Below are 20,899 nucleotides of genomic sequence, written 5' to 3'. Positions count from 1 at the left end.
CTCTAAAAATAGAATTGGCCATGAAAATATTTTTCAGATTTCCCACGGATTCCCCACCGACGATGTGGAAATTTTTGTTCCTTTTTCCCAGAATTTTAATATTTCCCATTGATTCTCGTGGGAATGTTCATATACTTATTTCCAGGTTATGCATATTTTCCACTACTATCATGGGTAAATTTAAAAAATTGCTAAATTAATTTTAATACTTCCCACAGAGATAGTGAAAAATTTAAGAAAATTAAATTATTATATTTTCTTACTTTTCCCAGTATTGTTTTGGGAAATTTCACTATGTGACCCCACCAAGTTCACGTGAAACGCTTCCTGGAAAATTCTCTGGGAATTACCCACGACGGTCCTGGGAAACTATTTTCCCACCAGCCCTTTTCCCACTGAGCGTCTCCCCTGGGAATGTCTTGGAAATATATAAATTTCACACGGATTTCCCACCGATATGTCCGCGGGAAAAGACTGTGTTTCTAGTAGTGGACAATGGCAGTAAATAACTCAGAAAAACTTCCATATTTAGCTCGTTCATGGTACAGAGATTTAGACATGCTTTCAAGTTCACAATTTAAGACCAATATTAATAATAACATGTCAAGTATAGGTAGCATGAGGAATGGTACATCTCTATGCCTACATTTCAAATATGCATGTCAATGTAAGGTATCACAATAATATTCATAAGTACTCACACTCTCAGAGTACTCAATCTGTCTATCTCGATGCCAACTCATCACACACATAATTACTCAGCACTGTACGAGTGCCTGGCATCAATGCCCCTCACAAAAGTACGTGTAGATATCACTGTGCCTGCGCTCACTGCTGGTGTGTCAGACTACGGAGGGGCAGATCCTGCCCAAGCGCTAATATAAAGCCTAAAAGACCTATTACACTGTGCAGCCCGATCCACAATAACACTTACAACCCGGCTCTCATGCCTACCTCAATTATCAATCTCTCAAGTCTCGAGGGCTCACAATCTCGTACTACTTAGACCAACAATAATAACATGTGATGTAACAGTAAATGATAACAGAGAGTGATATATGACATGCAAACGAAGGATCATGACTGAGTACATAATTGCATTTAAAGCATATAACTTAAAACAACAAATATAGCCTTAGTGTGTCTCAATCAAATAAGCATATAACCTAAACATGATTTCTAACATGAATCATATATCAATTACCCTAACACGTAGGAATTACACGGATAAAACAAGACTTGATATCAACACAGTATAAAAGAATTAACCGGATCATGATTACCATAGTGCACGCCTACACGCCCGCCACCTAGCATGTGCGTCACCCTAACACAAACCATATAATACGTTTTCCAAGGATTTATACCCTCAGTTCCAAGTTTAGAAGTGTTACTTACCTCAAAGTGTGCAACTCAATGCTCCAACTAACCTTGCCTCATGAATCGGCCTCCGAACGACTCGAATCTTGTCACAAACAACTTAATATAATCTATACGAGCTATAGGAATTAATTCCATGTGATAAAGCTAAGACCTTTAACCAAAATCAAAAACTCAAACCCGGGCTCGCATCTCGAAACCCGACAAAACTCATAAAATCCGAACACCTATTCAATTACGAGTCCAACCATACCATATCGTCCAATGTCAACCACAAATCGACCCTCAAATCCCCAAATCGTACTCTCCAATACATAGTCCAAAAATCCCCAAATTTCACCTCAAACACACATAATCTAGATGTGAAAATCAATGGGTATTCAATATAAAACTAACTTACCTCTTGAATTATAGCCAAACCCCTATCAAAAATCACCTCTAGTCGAGCCCCCAAAGTCCAAAATGAGAGAAATCATGAAACCCTTCGCTAATCCTTTTGCCCAAGCATCTTGCATTTGCGGACTCAGCAGCCGCACCTGCACTTCCGCTTTTGCGGAGAAGTCATCTCTTCTGTGAAGTCTACTTAAGTTCCCGACCTAGTGCACCTGCGGTCCCATCCTCGCACCTGCGGGACTGCTTCTGCGGTCTCTCCATCGCTTTCGCGCTACCGCACTTGCGGGGTCCTCCCGCTTCTGCGATCCCTCATCCTTCAGTAAAAATCCGCTTCTGCGGATTATCCTCCGCACCTGCGCTCCCATGATGCCTTCCCATTTCTTGCATATGAACCTTTATGGGTGCTTCTGCGGCTCCGCACATGCGGCCAAAACCTCGCAGGTGCGGTTACACCAAAGCTGTAGCCAACAACAATTCCAAAAGTCAAATTCCCAAATCAATTTAAATTTGAATCACCCAGAGGCCCCCGGGACCCCATCTAAACATACCAACACATCCTTAAATACAATACAAACTTAGTCGAAGCCTCAAATCACATCAAACAATATCAAATTCACGAAACGCACCCCAATTCAAGCCTATTGAAACTAATGAACTCCCAACTTTTAAAACTAATGCCGAAACATATCAAACCAACTCCGATTGACCTCAAATTTTGCACTCAAGTCATAAATGACACAATGGACCTATTTCAACTCCCGGAATCAAAATTCGAACTCGATATCAACAAAGTTAACTCTTGGTCAAACCTTTCAACATACCAACTTTCGCCAATTCAAGCTAAAACAAGATACGGACCTTCAAATCAATATCTTAACATACTCCTAAGTCCAAAATTACCATACGAAGCTATCAAAATGTCAAAACCCCATTCCGGAGTCGTCTACACAAAGGTCAAACTCCGGTTAACTCTTCCGACTTAAGCTTCCAACCTTGGGACTAAGTATCACAATTCACTCTGAAACCTCTCCAAAACCAACCCAACCACCCCGGCAAGTCACATAACCACAAGTGAATATAGAAGAAGCGATAAATGGGAGAATGGGGCTAACATACACAAACTAACTGGCCGGGCTGTCACACTTGTATTTGGAATGCTGGTGCATCTTCAATGCTAAACTTTGTTATCTATAAGATCTCAGCTTCAATATCTGCACGCAAGGTGCGGAAGTGTAGTATGAGTACAACATACTATATGTACTCAGTAAGTATCTTTACTAACCTTAGTGAAGTAGTGACGAGGTATTTGAGTCAAAAGATACTCACTTTACTTAACTTGTGCGGCTTAATAACATATACATATACACAAAAATAGTACCAAAATCTATGCAAGAGGTACATGTAAGGCCATATGTACACATAGAGAAGATATGCACAAGCATTGTGAACAAACTAACCATTCAGCATATAGAGAAGATATGCATCCGATATCAAATAACCCGTCAACAATTGCATATAGAGAAGATACGTATGAATAAACAATTCATGTTACACAGGTTGACATATAGAGAAGACATGTACCGTGAATCATTTCATCAAACAAAGTAGCATATTGCGAAGATATGCATTAAAAGGCATATATATATATATATATATATATATATATATATATATATATATATATATATATATATATACATATTCCGGAGCTAGCATATAGAGAAACTATGCGGTAAAAATCATGTATACATAAAATCATGTATACATCGAATGAGTTTGCATATAGAGAAAACATGCAAAATCCAACAACTGATCAGTTTTCCATAATACATGTGTACGTCATCAAGAAGAAACATGAGAGGACGACCCTAGGGGGGTGGATACTTATCCACACGCTGCACGAACAACTCATGTGCCAAAATCACAACAATTTCATGGATAACTCACATGCTATATTCATAACAATCGCACGGACAACTCACGTGCCATAATAACTCAAGCCACACAGACCACTCACTTGTTTGTTAATCCAGCCCATCTTATAAAAAGCATACGCAAGAACACATATATATGAACAATGGATATCAAATCACATACTCATTGACGGAGAAAAATAGCATGCTAAAGTGTATGCATGTGCGAAGTGTACGACTACAACTCAAATTAGGTGGGTATGCCATATAATAATGAGTATCATGTTCAAACAGGAAATCAAAACCTACACATGATCTCTTGCATGATTCAAGAAATTCACATAGTCATACAAATACATAAAGCATGTTAACATAAAACACCGTATCCAAAAAAAGATATGATATAGGATAAATACTACCCCGAGCATGGATAACCATGTCACATGCATATACTCTAGTCATTTCGCATATACATCGCGTCCGCATTTAGCAAATAATCTCATTTATTAGGAATAATTTTCTCAAACAAAAGCTAGGCAAGACACTTACCTCATTCGGGATAGTCTTCAACCTCAAATCGCTTCAAGACCTTGTTCTAGCCCTCCAACCACGCAACACAAGCTACACATTATCCAAGAAAGTCAAACAATGCATTAGGAAGCAATCCCAATCAATAAAATTTAGATCTTTGATGAATTTCCAAAAAGCCACACTGGGCTCGCGTATCCGAAAATTGAACCTAATATCAAATCTTGATGAACCATAGCCTGTCGAGTCCAAATATATAATTAGTTTTCAAATTGGTGGTCAAATCCTTAAAATACACTCTCTTAAAGTGTAGTCAAAACCCCCAAATTTCACTTTTAAATTCTATATTTTAGTGTCGAAATCCATAGGAATTCATGATATATAATCAAAATCAAGTTCGAAACACTTACCCTCATGATTTGGGTGAAATCCATCTCCAAACTTGCCTTGGTCTGCTCTCCAAGCATCAAAATTTGTGAAAATGAGCTCAAAATCTCAAAATTAAGCATTAAATACCCACGTCAGGGCTCCTTCTTCATGATTGCGGTCACCAACCTCGCGAAGGAAGTTCACAAAATACCCATCATGATTTTACCCTTCGTGATCGCGGCTTAGAAGCTCTGCGAACACACTTGAACAAACATGCTCAACTCTTTCCAGATAGCCTCTAGTATAATAGCCATAACCTCTTGTACCAAGTTCCAAATGACAAACTGTTTGATTTTATGAATACCAAATATAAAGGGCTACAACTTTCATTTTTGGATCATCTCGAAATTCCTTATAGCTTGCATTATATAAGCTCTTGAAGTTAGCTTAGTGACAGTAGAAATTTCTTCTGTGTGATCGCGATCATAACCTCCGCGATCGCGATTCACAAGACCAAACATGCACTTTACTATTCACAAATGTGGCCCAAAGCTCCGTGATTGCTGTCATGCCCCAAAACCGAGGAGCACGACCGGCGCTCAACCGAGTGAACCCGACCGAGCAAGCCTATTAGATTTTATTCTACCCAAACTCATCCACGAATAGAGATAATACATATTATCATTAATTAGACGAAAATGTGATCATGTCTACAATACCAATTTATTTCCAATAGTTTCATCATTTTTAAAGTCTCAAATGGACAAATAATACAACCACAACATAACATAGTTTGTCTTTCCCCAGCACCAATACACAACCCACACTATGTCTAAGGAGCCTCTATAGATAAAGAAGAGTACAATGATAACGCCAGCAACAAGGCCTCGTCTATACCTCAAACCGAATACAGAAAGTACAAAAGATACATGACCCCAGAATGAAGTGGGGCTCACCAAGTCAGCTGGGAAGAAGGTGTACTACTATCACTGATCAATATCTCCTGCTGTGGATCACCTGCATCCATTTAAAGATGCAGTGCCCCCGGAAAAAAAGGGACGTTAGTACCGTCGAATAGCACTAGTATGTATAACTAAACAGCCTCTCAATAGAATGACAAATAATACAAGCAAGATTATCATAATATCAATGAAAGCCTTAATTAACATCAAACCTCAATTTAGGATCAAGACAGTGTTCAAATTAATTTTCATATCTCACATTGGGAGATTTTTAGTATCGATATACCATTCTCCACAATACCATTATTCACAAATCATTATTCACAAAACCAGTACCACCGCACTCTTAGTCCGGAGTCCGATCATGACCCGATCGGCTAGGCCATCTCATTAGAGACATCAACCACAATTTCTCTCCATATCACTGCCACCGTCTTTAACACGGAGTCCGATCACGACCCGATCGGCTAGGCTATCCTTTAGGGACATCAACCACAATTACCATTTCAATTATAATTTTCAGCCCATATTTTAACACATCCTCAATTGGTAACATAACATGAATAAAGCCTTTGGGATGCTTGTTGAACATATATCTTTCAACCCAATGTTACTCGGAATAGCCAGTTTCATAACGAATCACTCGGGACTTACATAATTTACATGAATATCGTGGGATTCAATTCTAAGAGAAGAGTTTAGCCAACATACCTCGCTTGAGCTTCCTTAAACTCTAAAACTAGTCCGGCACCATGAAACATTATTTTTCTTGCATATTTTACCGGACTTTACACTTAAGTACTTCAAAATTTTTCGGGGTATTACATTCTCCCCCGCTTAGGATTATTCGTCCTCGAATGAGGGTAAATATCCGTCATTAGCATCTTATGCAACTCAGTTTGTTTATACCATATTCGAGCAGCCCCATATTTGACTAACTCCCAAATTTTTCAAAACTTTCGCTAGAGTTTCCCTTGTAACTAGGCCTATCCACCTGTCAGAGAGCCCCAGAAACATATCCTAACAACATATACTTATTCCAATGATGTAACATAATACAAAACAACACCAAATGTGGTCTCATAAGCAATATATATATCCAGAAAGGAACACCCTTAATGCCAATTGTTCACGTGATACAAAATTAATAAAAAGTAAGTCTTATAATTTTTTTTTGATCACAACTTTAAATACATGGTCATTCAAACAAATAAGGATATTTTCTCTTCATTTCTTCCTCGACCTCCCAAGTAGCCTCTTCAACCTGTTGGTTTCGCCACAACACTTTCACGGAGGCAATTTCTTTATTTCTCAATTTTCGGACTTGCCGATCAATAATAGAAATCGAAATCTCTTCGTAAGTCAATTTCTCATTTACCTCGATGGTCTCAACCAGAACAATGAGTGTCGGATCTCCAACTACTTTCTTCAACATAGACACATGAAACACCGGGTGTACTAATGACATCTCAGGTGGTAACTTAACCTTGTACGCTACCTCACCGATCCTCTGAATGATTTTGTATGGTCTGACATACCTCAGACTCAATTTCCCTTTCTTACCAAATCGCATTACCCCTTTAATGGGGGAAAGTTTCAAGAATACCCAATCATCTTCTTTGAACTCCAAATCCCTACGACGAACATCCGAATAGGATTTTTGATGACTCTGAGCAGTATTCAACAGCTCCTTAATGATTTTAACTTTTTCCATAGCCTGATGCACAAGGTATAGCCCTATCAAATCTGCTTCCCCAATTTCAAACCACCAAATGAGAGATCTACATCGCCTACCATATAAAGCCTCGAACAATGCCATTTGAAATCTAGCATGATAGCTATTGTTATATGCAAATTCTATGAGTGGTAAATGATCATCTCAATTACCTTTGAAGTCTAGAACATAAGCGCACAACATATCCTCAAGCGTCTGAATAGTCCGCTCTGCCTGCCCGTCAGTCTGCGGGTGAAAGGCTATACTAAGATTCACCTGAGTACCCAAAACTTGCTAACATTTCTTCAAACAATTAGCAATGAATTGTTCTCCCCAATCAGAAATGATGGAAACTGGGGTGCCATGCAACCTGACTATTTCTTTGATATACAACTGAGCATACTGCTCTGCTGTGTTGGTAGACTTAACCGGCAAAAAGTGTGTTGACTTCGTGAGTCGATTCACAATTGCCCAAATTGAGTCAAACTTGAGCGGAGTGCGTGGTAATCCTACCACAAAGTCCATATTAATCATTTCCTATTTCTACATTGGAATTTCTATGTTCTGTGCCAACCCACCGGGCTTTTGGTGTTCGACCTTCACTTGCCGACAATTCGGACATCTTGCCACAAAGTCCGCCACATTCCTCTTCATATTATTCCACCAATAGACTTCATTAAGATCATGATACATTTTTGTAGAACCTGGGTGTACGAAATATCTAGAAATGTGAGCTTCAGTCAAAATTCTTTCACGGAGACCATCAATATTTGGAACACATAGTCGCCCTTGGTACCTTAGTGTACCATCATCCATGCCAAGAGAAAATGCCATGGTCTTATATTTATGAATCCCCTCTTTCAATTGTACCAACAATGAGTCGTTCTATTGTTTTTCTTTGACTTCCACTACAAGTGATGATTCAACCCTATTTTGCACAATTACCCCTCCTTCACTAGAGTCCGTAAGACGAACTCCCAAATTAGCCAATCGGTGAATTTCTTTGGTCAATGGCCTTTGATATGCCTCCAAGTGTGCTAATCTACCCATAGATTTTTGGCTAAGAGCATCCGCCACAACATTAGCCTTCCCTGGATGGTATAAAATATTAATGTCATAATCCTTGAGTAATTCAAGCCATCTTCTCTGCCTCAGATTCAATTCATTCTGTTTGAAAATATATTTATGGTCCGTGAATATATCCACATGGACCACATATAAATAATGACGCCAAATGTTCAATGCAAATACCACCGCCGCAAGTTCTAAATCATGTGTTGGATAGTTCTTTTAATGATTCTTTAATTGCCTAGAAGCATAAGCTATCACCTTTCCATGTTGCATTAATACACACCCAAGACCGATTCTTGAAGCATCACAATATACTACAAATCCATCTATACCCTCTGGTAGAGTCAACACGGGTGTTGTAGTCAGTCTTGCTTTCAATTCTTGGAAACTCTTTTCACAAGCATCTGACCATTGGAACTTAATTGCCTTCTGCGTCAATTTAGTCAATGGAGAGGCAAGAGTAGAAAACCCATCCACAAACTTTCGGTAATACCCAGCTAAGCCTAAGAAACTGCGAATCTCTGTTGGAGTTGTAGGCCTCGGCCAATTTTTCACAGCTGACATTTTCTGAGGATCAACCTTAATTCCCTCACTAGAGACTACATGACCCAAGAATATAACCGATTCAAGCCAAAATTCACACTTTGAAAACTTTGCATATAAATGGTGCTACTGCAGGATTTGCAGAACTACCCTGAGATGATCAACATGGTCCTCCTGACTTTGTGAATATACAAGAATATCGTCAATGAATACTATCACAAAGGAGTCGAGAAATGGCTTAAAAACTCGATTCATAAGATCCATGAAGGATGCTGGGGCATTTGTTAGCCCAAAAGACATCACCAGAAACTCAAAATGCCCATACCGGGTCCTAAAAGCTATTTTTGGAATATCCCGCTCCCTGATCTTCAATTGGTGATACCCGGATCGTAAATAAATTTTGGAGAAGTACCTACCACCTTGCAATTGGTCAAACAAGTCATCTATCCTTGGCAGTGGGTGCTTATTTTTGACTGTTACCTTATTAAGATGCCGATAGTCAATACACATTCTCAGTGACCCATCTTTCTTTCTTACAAAAAGGACCGGTGTGCCCCAAGGCGACACACTCGGCCGGATGAAACCATTTTCTAACAAATCTCTCAATTGTTCCTTTAGTTCCTTCAATTCTGTCGGTGCCATTCTGTAGGGTGGAATAGATATAGGATGTGTGTCTGGCATCACATCAATCCCAAAATCAATCTCCCTATCTGGTGGGATTTCAGGGAGTTCATTCGGAAAGACTCCCAGAAATTCATTTACTACAGGCACAGACTCAAGTGTAGGTGCTTCAGCATCGGTGTCCGTAACCCAAACCAAATGGTAAATACATCCCTTGTTGATCATTTTTGTGGCCTTAAGGTAAGAAATAAATCTACCCTTTGGCACTACATCATCACCCTTCTACTCAATAACTGGCTCATTTGGAAATTTGAACCTAACTGTTCTAGTTCGGCAATCAAGCTTGGAAAAACATGAATAAAGACAATCCATCCCCATTATCACATCAAAATCGACCATTCTCAATTCAATAATATCTGCCACGGTGTCCCGACCATGCAACGTAATAACACAATCCCTATAAACCCGCGTGGCTAAAATAGACTCACCAACCGGAGTAGATACAGAGAACAGCTCATAAAGCTGTTCTGGTTCTATCCCAAATTCCATAGCAACATAAGGTGTGACATATGACAAAGTGGAATCGGGATCAATAAGAGCATATACATCATGAGATTAGACGGTTAATATACCTGTGACAATATCTGGAGAAGCCTCTGAATTCTGGCGACCCCTCATAGCAATGAAACGGCTGGATCCTTCCGAACTCTGTGCTCCACCCCTAGCTGCACCACGCCCTACGGGTGTTGGAGTGCCTCGAGCTGGAGGAGGTGCTGCGGATGTAGTAGCTGCAGAATTGGCTGGTTGTGCCATGCCCCTGCCCGCACCCTAGCGAGACGAACGATAATCCCTCTGAATGTGACCCCTCAATCCGTATCCGTAGCATATGGGTAGGTCCATGTAGAATATTCCTTGGTGCATCTTTCCACAATGAGGACATGGGGGCCTCCTCTACTGCTGGAATCTACCACCATGACGACCCTGCTGATATGAGCCCCTGTTGCCCTGACTGGGCCTGAAGCGGCTCCACTGCTGCTGCTGACTAGGCCCTGATGGCAGTGCACTAGCCGAAGACTGAGCAAAGGACTATGATGGCCCTGACGACCCTCCTCTGAATGTTGACTTGCCACCACCTGAAGAACCACCAAAGTTGCCCGTAGACCGGGCCTTATTACCCTCTCTCTCCATTCTGTTCCTTAATTTGCGGGTCTCTGTGGCTTCAGCGAATGCCACCATCTTTCCATAGTTCATTTCAGAATTCAAGGTAGTTGTAGCATCCTCATTAATTACCAAGGGACTAAGGCCCTGCACAAAGCGGCGCACTCTAGCCTCCATAGTAGGTAATATGTAAATAGCATATTTAGATAGGTACGCGAATCTCATATGGTAATCCCACACACTCAGGCTACCTTGCCTTAAGTTCTCAAACTTAGCAACACGGGCTGCCTTAGTCTCGGCAGGTAAGAAATGATCAATGAAGGCATCGGTAAACTCACCCCACCTCGCCGGAGAACTCCCTTCTTCATGGGACTCCTCCCATAGTTCAAACCAAGAATATGCCACCTCTTTCAGGTGGTAGGAGGCCAATTCCACTGCCTCTATTTCAGTAGCACACATAACTCTGAGAGTCTTGTGCATCTCATCAATGAAATCCTGGAGATCTTCCTCTGGGTTAGTACCCGTGAACACTGGAGGATCCAACTGGAGAAACCTGTTCACCCTCGAACTAGTAGAATCCCCTGGCTAACTGGAAGAAGTGGGTGCAACATTTGACCTCTGGGTCTGGGAAGCCACTATTTGAGCCAACATCTGTATGGATCCCCTAAGATCAATATCAGAAACACCAGAATCGGAAGCTAGAACTGGAGGTGGAACTGGTATATTAGTTGGAGGAACTGTTGCACCTTCAGTAGGTGTAGCGACAGGTGCGGTCTGATCAGTTGTAGTAGAGTCAGGCAGTGTAGTAACTGGAGGAATATTCTCACTCGTCGGGTGCTCACCCGCATCATCAATTATACGATCAACTGTCACTCCTGGGGTGATATTGGCTCTTTGGCCAGTTCTTGCCTTCTTCTTAGGCGCCATGTACTGAAAATTAGAGCAATCCAGGAGTTAAAGGAGGAACAATCTTACAACAAGCTTTATCGCACGATCAAGAACATGAAAGAAGGGTATTATTCCTAAATGCCCATGTAGCATCCTAATTATAGATATGGTCGACAACACACCGATAATAAGGATTCTACTAGACACGGCTCCGAGACATCCTAGGACACTTTAAAACCTTAGGCTCTGATACCAAGTTTGTCACGCCCCAAAATTGAGGAGCGCGACCGGCGCTCAACCGAGTGAACCCGACCGAGCAAGCCTGTTAGATTTCATTATACCCAAACTCATCCACGAATAGAGATAATACATATTATCATTAATTAGACGAAAATATGATCATGTCTATAATACCAATTCATTTCTAATAGTTTTATCATTTTTAAAGTCTCAAATGGACAAATAATACAACAATAACATAACATAGTTTGTCTTTCCCCAGCACCAATACACATCCCACACTATGTCTACAGAGCCTCTATAGATAAAGAAGAGTACAATGATAACGCCAGCAACAAGGCCCCGTCTATACCTCAAACCGAATACAGAAAGTACAAAAGATACATGACCCCGGAATGAAGCGGGGCACACCAAGTCAGCTGGGAAGAAGGTATACTGCTATCACTAATCAATATCTCCTGCTGTGGAACCACCTGCATCCATTTAAAGATGCAGCGCCCCCGGAAAAAGGGACGTTAGTACCGTCGAATAGCACTAGTATGTATAACTAAACCGCCTCTCAATAGAATGACAAATAATACAAGCAAGATTATCATAATATCAATGAAAGCCTTAATTAACATCAAACCTCAATTTAGGATCAAGACAGTGTTCAAATTAATTTCCATATCTCACATTGGGAGATTTTTAGTATCGATATACCATTGTCCACAATACCATTATTCACAAATCATTATTCACAAAACCAGTACCACCGTACTCTTTGCACGGAGTTCGATCACGACCCGATCGGCTAGGCCATCTCATTAGAGACATCAACCACAATTTCTCTCAATATCAATCCACTGTCTTTAACAGGGAGTCCGATCACGACCCGATCGGCTAGGCTATCCTTTAGGGACATCAACCACAATTACCATTTCAATTACAATTTCCAGCACAATCACCACCATGTGTGCGGCATGGTATCCGATCACGACCCGACCGGCTAGGCTGTCTTATTTGAGACATCAACCTTTTTATATCAATCATTGTATTTCGTATCACTTTCACATCTTTTCATTTCATTGGCACTAATGGCAATTATTATAAGATCATTCTTGGCACGTTGGCCATATTCAGTATTTCATGCTCAACTTATCAATTTCAAATATCATTATCATCGTCAACAACAAATACAATTCAAATCAAGGTGTGTAGTACACACATGAGCAATTTAGAATCTAAGGCACATAGAGATATTTCACAAAATTTGGCATAATAGCCTTCATTTGAACTTGACTTAAAGTCGAAACATTATTAATGCGCAACCCATATTTTAACACATCCTCAATTGGTAACATAACATGAATAAATCATTTGGGATGCTTGTTGAACATATATCTTTCAACCCAATCTTACTCGGAATAGCCAGTTTTATAATGAATCACTCGGGACTTACATAATTTACATGAATATCATGGGATTCAATTCTAAGAGAAGAGTTTAGCTAACATATCTCGCTTGAGCTTCCTTAAACTCTAAAACGTTCCGAAATTCTTAGACCCAATCAATTACGTCACTCTCCAGCCATTATGTGGTCCGCAGAGTGGTTCTGCGGTCGCATAATGGACTGCAAAAAAGTTCTTTTCCGCCAAAAATTTTCCTTTACTTTCCGGTGCATTGTTCAACCAGGAAACATTATTTTTCTTGCATATTTTACCGGGCTTTACACTTAAGAACTTCGAAATTTTCCGGGGTGTTACAATTGCAATATATACTCCTATAGCAAAAAATCAGCAACTACCTAGAAATGGTTCGAAACCATCCTAAAACTCACTCGAGCCCCTCGGGACACCGACAATCATACCAACAAGTCCATATATCTAATTCAAACTTATGCAAAGGCTACATCAAAACCAAGAATCAAAGATCAAATTATTCTCTTTACTTCAAACATACCAACTTCGTCGAACGCGTCCGAATCACATTTAGACATTTCGGATCACAACCAAACTTTTCTCACAAGTTTCAATAAACTAAATGAACATATCTAAGGTTCCGAAACACCAAAAGAAATCCTATAACATCAAAGTTAACCTCGAGTCAAACTTATGAACTCTCCAATTCTTCAAATTGCCAACTTTCGACGAATAGAGCCAAAATCTTCTATGAACATTCAAATCCGAACATACGCCCTAGTCCAAAATCACCATATGAACCTATTGAAACCATCAAATCCAAATTCTGAGGTCGTTTTCTCAAAAGTCAAAAATTAGTCAACTCTTCCAACTTAAAGCTTCCAAATTGAGGATCACTCTTACAAATCAATCTCCTCTTGAACATCAAAACCAACCATACATACAAGTCGTAATACATCATATGAAGCCACACAAGGTCTCAAAGCACTGAATAAAAATGCTATAGCTCAAAATGAGTGGTCGGGTCGTTATATTCTCCCACACTTGAATATACTTTTATCCTCGAACGTGCCAAGAGTTGTTCCAAAGCTGCCAAATCACTGTATAAACTTATCATAAACATACTCATGGTTGACCTCACATCACGTCAATCCATATAAGCCCATTTGCACAAACCTGCCTGAAGACTCTAGCTTCAACATTAACCCATAAGCCTTCAAACCAAATCTCAATATCCGAATCCCTCTAAGGTTCGATTCTCATATATATACACTGTATCAATCTCCATAAGCTGCATCAAGCCATAAATATACTTCCAGGATGTAACCACGCGATGTACCACATAGCTCATACACTCAAAGCAATATCTTCAGACTGCAATAGCTGCTTATTACCAAACTCGGTACCGATAATATACTTCATATCAAATAAAACCTTATTCCAAACCTTTGCAACACTGCTAATGATAAAAAAACATGAAGATACTCATAACCACCTATCAGATCAACAAGCCATGGAGTTTTATTTATTGGGAAGAACCATTGCCATATTCTGACCTGACTAATGACATTCTTCTTCCAAGCATACCTTATCCAAATCTGATTATACTAATCCTTGATCCAATAATCTTATCTCACCAAATACAATCTACTCAACCGACAGGCCACACCAAATGCCACCTAGAATCACATAGAGCACAATCTGTGCACCACACAAGCAACAACTCAAATGTGACCAATAATGGAAAGAGAACCAAATAACAAAACTATCCAGCAAGTCCAATAGATACAACCACAAAAGCACAATGCTATGAATCTATCTCACAAGGGAGAAACAAAACACATGGAATACGCACAAGGAATCATATCCCAACATAACTCTGTTGCGGTGTGCAACCCGATCCAATATCATACCAATCCACATGGAAATACTCATCGAGCAAATATTCTCATATTCACTAAACACATGTGTATCTCAACAAGTATGTACAGTGAATAAACATAACAATGGACATACGAATAGCATAATACGCCACGGAAATAGTAAGCATGATTGAGGTGCAATAAGCAAATCAATACCTCAAGAGCCATCTAGCTCATATATTTTCACAAGGCCTAAACATGACCAAAACATGTGTGTGAATAATTAAGTAGTCTCACAACCCATCATAGCATAAGAGAGTAACGCATGACATAGATCACTGTGTGAATAAGATCAGTTCCACCTAGTGACACACCATAGCAAAAGCTGCGCTGAGTAAGCAACTCCATTCTAGTATAGATTACACATTCGCATTAGGTCTACGAATTGGCCTCCAAATCGATTCAAACCATCATGAAGTAGGAAGATAGCCTTCCAAAAATCAACACTGACCATAACCATGACACATATAATCAACTGTCTAACCCTCAATACACTTTCGTAGACCGCAACCAAGAGATTGACTCTAAGAAAACACAGTCTCTAAATCTCATGAATACAGGAGTCTCCATACTTAATATCCAACTCTCCCACTTAAATGGCTAATACGTCATGCATACATAACCACCTTATGAGAAAGACTCCCATAAACCTTTTGTGTCAAGTAGAAAAATATGAACATCAACGGTTACAAACCACGTGGTCTCGATAGTACTAGTCAAGCATTCACAACTTAATACACAATGCGTCTTCCACAGCACACACCCTTCTTAGGCGATACAACAAAGTACTAGCATTCTCTTAAACATATGAAACATCTCATGTTGTCTAGACCTCATGACCTTCCTTTCAAAAATAAATTGTAACCTTGTCCTTTCAATCCCAATGCCTCACAACTCACTACCTCTATCATGCTATGATATGATAATATAAGAATCCCATTATCTATTTCGAATCACAAGTAGAATAAGCACTCCATCGGTTGAAACCCTTCCACCTAAATCAATTAAGGAGAACATCACATGCATAACAAACTTTCCATACCCATAGAAGATATCAACCTCAAGTTGTGGTCAAGACCATCATAAACACTTCCGAATCCATTTGCATATAACTAAGCCATCAAAACTGAATCCCTATAAATCAACCAAGTCACGTAGATTTCCAAACCCAAAACTATTACCATAAAATGCCTATAAAGATCTATCATAACAAAGTAACCGATAATTTCTATTACTATGCTGATCCAAACCACTACTAAGCTGACCCAACATTTTTAGGTTCCTCGACTTGCCTTCAAGATAATACTTCTCTTTGTTAGTACACTATGGACCTCAATGAAAACTCATACCAAGTGATCGTAACACTAAAACAGGTCGTCCTAAGACCCATACGCCACTTTATTCACTCTCATGCACCCAATAGAACCTCAAACTAAAATGCCTGCTCTGAAGAGACCTTCTATGAATCCGAAGTTATTTTTTTTCATCTCTCTAATGTTGCAATGTAGAATCAATAATGTTATAGAAATACCACAAGTATCGGCACTCTCCAAGGAAAATCTCAAATCTTTAGCATACTACGAAATTCGGCAAGTTTTTAAGTACCACATCCCGAAACTTAAACCTAATACAACCTTTCTCGAGAGTCACCCACTCTTCTCTAATCTGTGTTGCACAACCAATACATGTCGAACAACTTGTGCTACATTAGCACATAAATACTCTAAAAAGAAACGTCTTCCTTAGGCAACCAAGTGAATCCTTTCTCCTTGCACACCATATCCACAATGAATATCAAACATGAGTCATTCCACAACCTTCATATATAGATAAAGTATATTACATCAATGCATCTAGCAAATTCCTTGCCCAAATCATCCTCTATGACACCCTTCTTAAACCATATCAATCCACAAGTGTATCGAAGTCCTAGAACTATAGTAACACATGCCCATATGACCCGATCATCGATGGTAGACTTCCACACTTGGCTCAAAGCCACAAAACACATCATCCAATAACCCACAACACTCTTTCCTCTTGACTTCCATGGTCCCGTACTATTATTCAGCTGAATTCCTTACAGAGCTAGTCAAAACACACTCCAAATTATCTGTCGGTGTTACTCATCCAGGTGGCGGTTGTGCAAACTTCCTCGAGCAACCCGAACTCTCATCCTAGTACATACATTCCACTGGATAGAAGGAAAAATCTTCATAGAAGCCTCATAAGATTCATACAACCTCAAACCTTCTCGTAGGAGATAACCCACCTGCTTAACTCCAACTCGATATCTTCATATTATCTTGGTTATAACCATTATGCAATCAATTAGTCTTTCCGAGTATACACTCGTCAACCAGATATAAGAATCCATTTCATTCTACAAATGAACAACTGAAAGGTCCACCAACACAGCTACATCTTAAGACTATACAACACACCGAGACAATAATCAAGAATCCATAGCCCTTCGTGTTCCAAGAAAATCCTGCTCTTCATATCCAAACCATCTAAGTATAGACCTTTGTCACATAGTTCTCATCACATAGCTATCTTGTCACTCACTGAGCCATCAGCCCACTCACTGAATTAGTCAGCTCCACCAGAATTAGACAGCTATTCTTGCATATTACCTTTTCTTTTCTCCCCCTTTTGGCATCAATTAAAAAGAAGTACAGATAAAATAATGAATTAGCAACAACAAAGATAATTGTCCTAGATAACTAGTTCCAATAGAAAAAATAATTCCTAGAGATTACAACTAGTTGACTGAATTACCAGTCCACAAAAATTATCTTAAACATCTAATCAAATACACTAGCGACAAAGAGAATAGGTAAGAATATTGTATATAGAGTCCTGGAGATAGTCAAAGGTCGCATTCATGGTGAAAATAAATTCCATTGATTCGATCATGAACCTCCCTAAAATCTCTCATTGCATCTTCTGCAATCTTCTGAAGATTGACACGATCCTTTGACATGCCAGAGCATGTCTTCTTTGAAATTTATTGAATTTCGCCAATAGTAGTCTGAGTGGAGGTGAGAAATTCCAAGATGATAGAAAATTTCTCATGAATTCTAGACTGCTTCTCGAAGAGGTCTAGGTCAGATGCACTTGACTTAGAGGGATAGACATTAACCTTGGAACTGGATGGGATAACCTTTGGTTTGTATTCCTATTTCTTCACCTAGGAACCATCCACAACAACATAACCCATACTTGTGAAGGCTCTAGAATTCTAACACTTGTGATGGTGAGGAAGGGAAAGTTTATGAGAGAGATTTTATGTGCTTCAGGAAGATGGGTGATTACCATACCATAAGGAATAGTTGTAGAGTCATCGGCACTCTCAATCATGAAATGGATTACCCAGGAGGATAATTTTACTCTATGATTGGTAAGAAGATAATAGACTAGAAAAGTGTCTCTTTGAGACAGTGTAGAGAAGGATCCTGTCCTAGGGAGAATGGTGGTAGAAACTGCATGAGCAAGGAATCTGGTTTCAAAGTTTACATCACTGGGTCCTAATTGCTTTGGGAGGGAGTCATAAGGATACTCATCTATACACTTCTTTACTTGGTCAAAAAAAACTTCAAAGTTACCAGACCAAGAAATTTTTATTAGAACAGAGTAACCAGAGCACTTACATTAAAAGATGAAATCAAAAGTTTCACACTCAAGAATGAAACACTAACCAAGGACTGGGGATTTAATTTCGTCAGACTTTGGAAACGAAGATTTGCATAAAACATGCGAACAAGATCTTCATAAACTTTTGGAGGGGCTAAAGAGAGGAAATTTTTCCAGCATTGGAATTCAAAAAAATCCTTTGCCTTGTAATTGAGGTTATCCATGTCATCCAGATTGACTATTCAATCATAAGCGATAAATTTTCCTTTGAAGTTTATGAATGCATCTCTGTTTGGGGTATCCCAAAAATTAATTTCGGACTTCAGTATTGTAACGAACCGACCATCCATTTTGAGCTTTATCATTGCCATTTGGAGGTTTGAGAATTTTAGTAACTTCATATGATGCATTATGATTTATTTGTATGGTTGATTTTGATGTTTGAGAGGTTCAGTATTGATTTGGAAGAGCGATTCTAATTTGAAAGAATTAAGTAGGTAGAGTTGACTAAGGTTTGACTTTTGAGTAAATGATCTCAGATTGTAGTTGTGATGGTTTCGATAGATCCGGATGGTTATTTTGGACTTAGGTGTATGTCCAAATTTGATTTATGAGGTTCCTAGGTCATTTTGAGGATAATTGTCGAAAGTTAGCATTTTGAATGTATTGGAATTGGCTAAGTTTGACTTAGAGTGGACTTTGGTGGTATTGGATCTCGTTTGGATATCCGAGTCTTGGGCAGGTTCGTGTTGTCTTATTGGACCTACATATGAAATTTGGTTCGAATTTCGATGTGTTAAAGAGTGATTCAAACACTTGAGTTGTATACTAGTTAAGTTTAAGAACTTTAGTTGACCACGGTAATATAATGGACTTAAAGAGCTTATATTCATTATTTAAAAGTTTTAACAGGTTTGTATGATTATTTTGGACTTTTTCTCAAGTTTTGGATAGATTCCTATGAGTTACAAATGAATTTGGGTTGTGTTGCGCTCTTATACTATGTTTTGGCATTGTTTCTTTAGGCATAACGGGTACCATATTGAGCAAATAATCTATAAATTGTGTTTTGATTTCACCACTATACCCGTATCATGAATTTTGAATCATAGCATCAAGAATCGTCTAATTCTGAGGTCGTATGAGAGAGTTATGCCCATTTTAGTATCGAGAAAGATTGCTGGTTTCTGATGTGAACTTTTATTGTTCATGAATGCGAAGAGGGTACCGCATGTGTTGTTGTCCTATTTAGGCCTTGTGGTGTTATATGAGTGAGATGACTCTTGAGATATTGATTTTCGCATTGCACCTTAGTCATGTCTGGATTTTTACTATTGCGCATTAGGCTATCTGTCTCCCCATGGTTTTGTTCATGCACTTTATGTGCTTGTTGTTGATACACATGTGCTTAAAGAGTACGAGCATTGTGGCTCGATGGGCATCCCCATGCAGAATGAAATGTTTGGATTGGGTTATGCGCCGTAACGGAGTTATGTGGGATACCATTCCTTGTGTTTATTTTGTGTGTTTTGTTTTCCCTTTGTGGGATGAGTTCATGGCATTATGCTTTTGTTGTTATATTTGTTACATGTGCTGGATAGTTCTCGTACTCGGGTTCCCTTTCCATTATTGGTCATATTAAAGCTATTGCTTGTTTGGCACACAGATCACATCATATGGGATTCTAGATGGTATTTGATGTGGCCTACCGGTCGAGCGGCTTGTACTGGGTGAGATGAGGTTATTGGACCTAGAATTAATGCAATCATATTTGGATAAGGTATGTTTGGAACAAGGATACCATTAGTTAACTCAAAATTTGGTAATGGTTCTTGTCGGTCGAGATAATTCTATGACTTGTGATTCTGACGGGTGATATGAGTTTATACATGTTTCATTCATCATTATCAATGTTGCAAAGGCTTGGCACATGGTTCTATGTAATATGAGGTGTGTTATCGATATCGAGTTCATTAATGAGCAGTTATTGCAGGCAGAAGATATTGTTATGGTCATAAGAGTTATGCGGCACATCGTGTTGCTACATCTTGGGAGTACATTTATGACTTGATGCAGCTTGTAGGTATTGATATAGTGAATACATAACAAAATCGGACCTTATAAGGAATTTCGGATGTTGGAGTTTGGTTCCAAGGCTTGT

This window comes from Nicotiana tomentosiformis, chromosome 10, assembly GCF_000390325.3.
Source record: "Nicotiana tomentosiformis chromosome 10, ASM39032v3, whole genome shotgun sequence".
NCBI classification, from domain to species: Eukaryota; Viridiplantae; Streptophyta; class Magnoliopsida; order Solanales; family Solanaceae; genus Nicotiana; species Nicotiana tomentosiformis.
The sequence above is the reverse complement of the archived record's forward strand: the minus strand, read 5'-3'. Positions refer to the sequence as shown.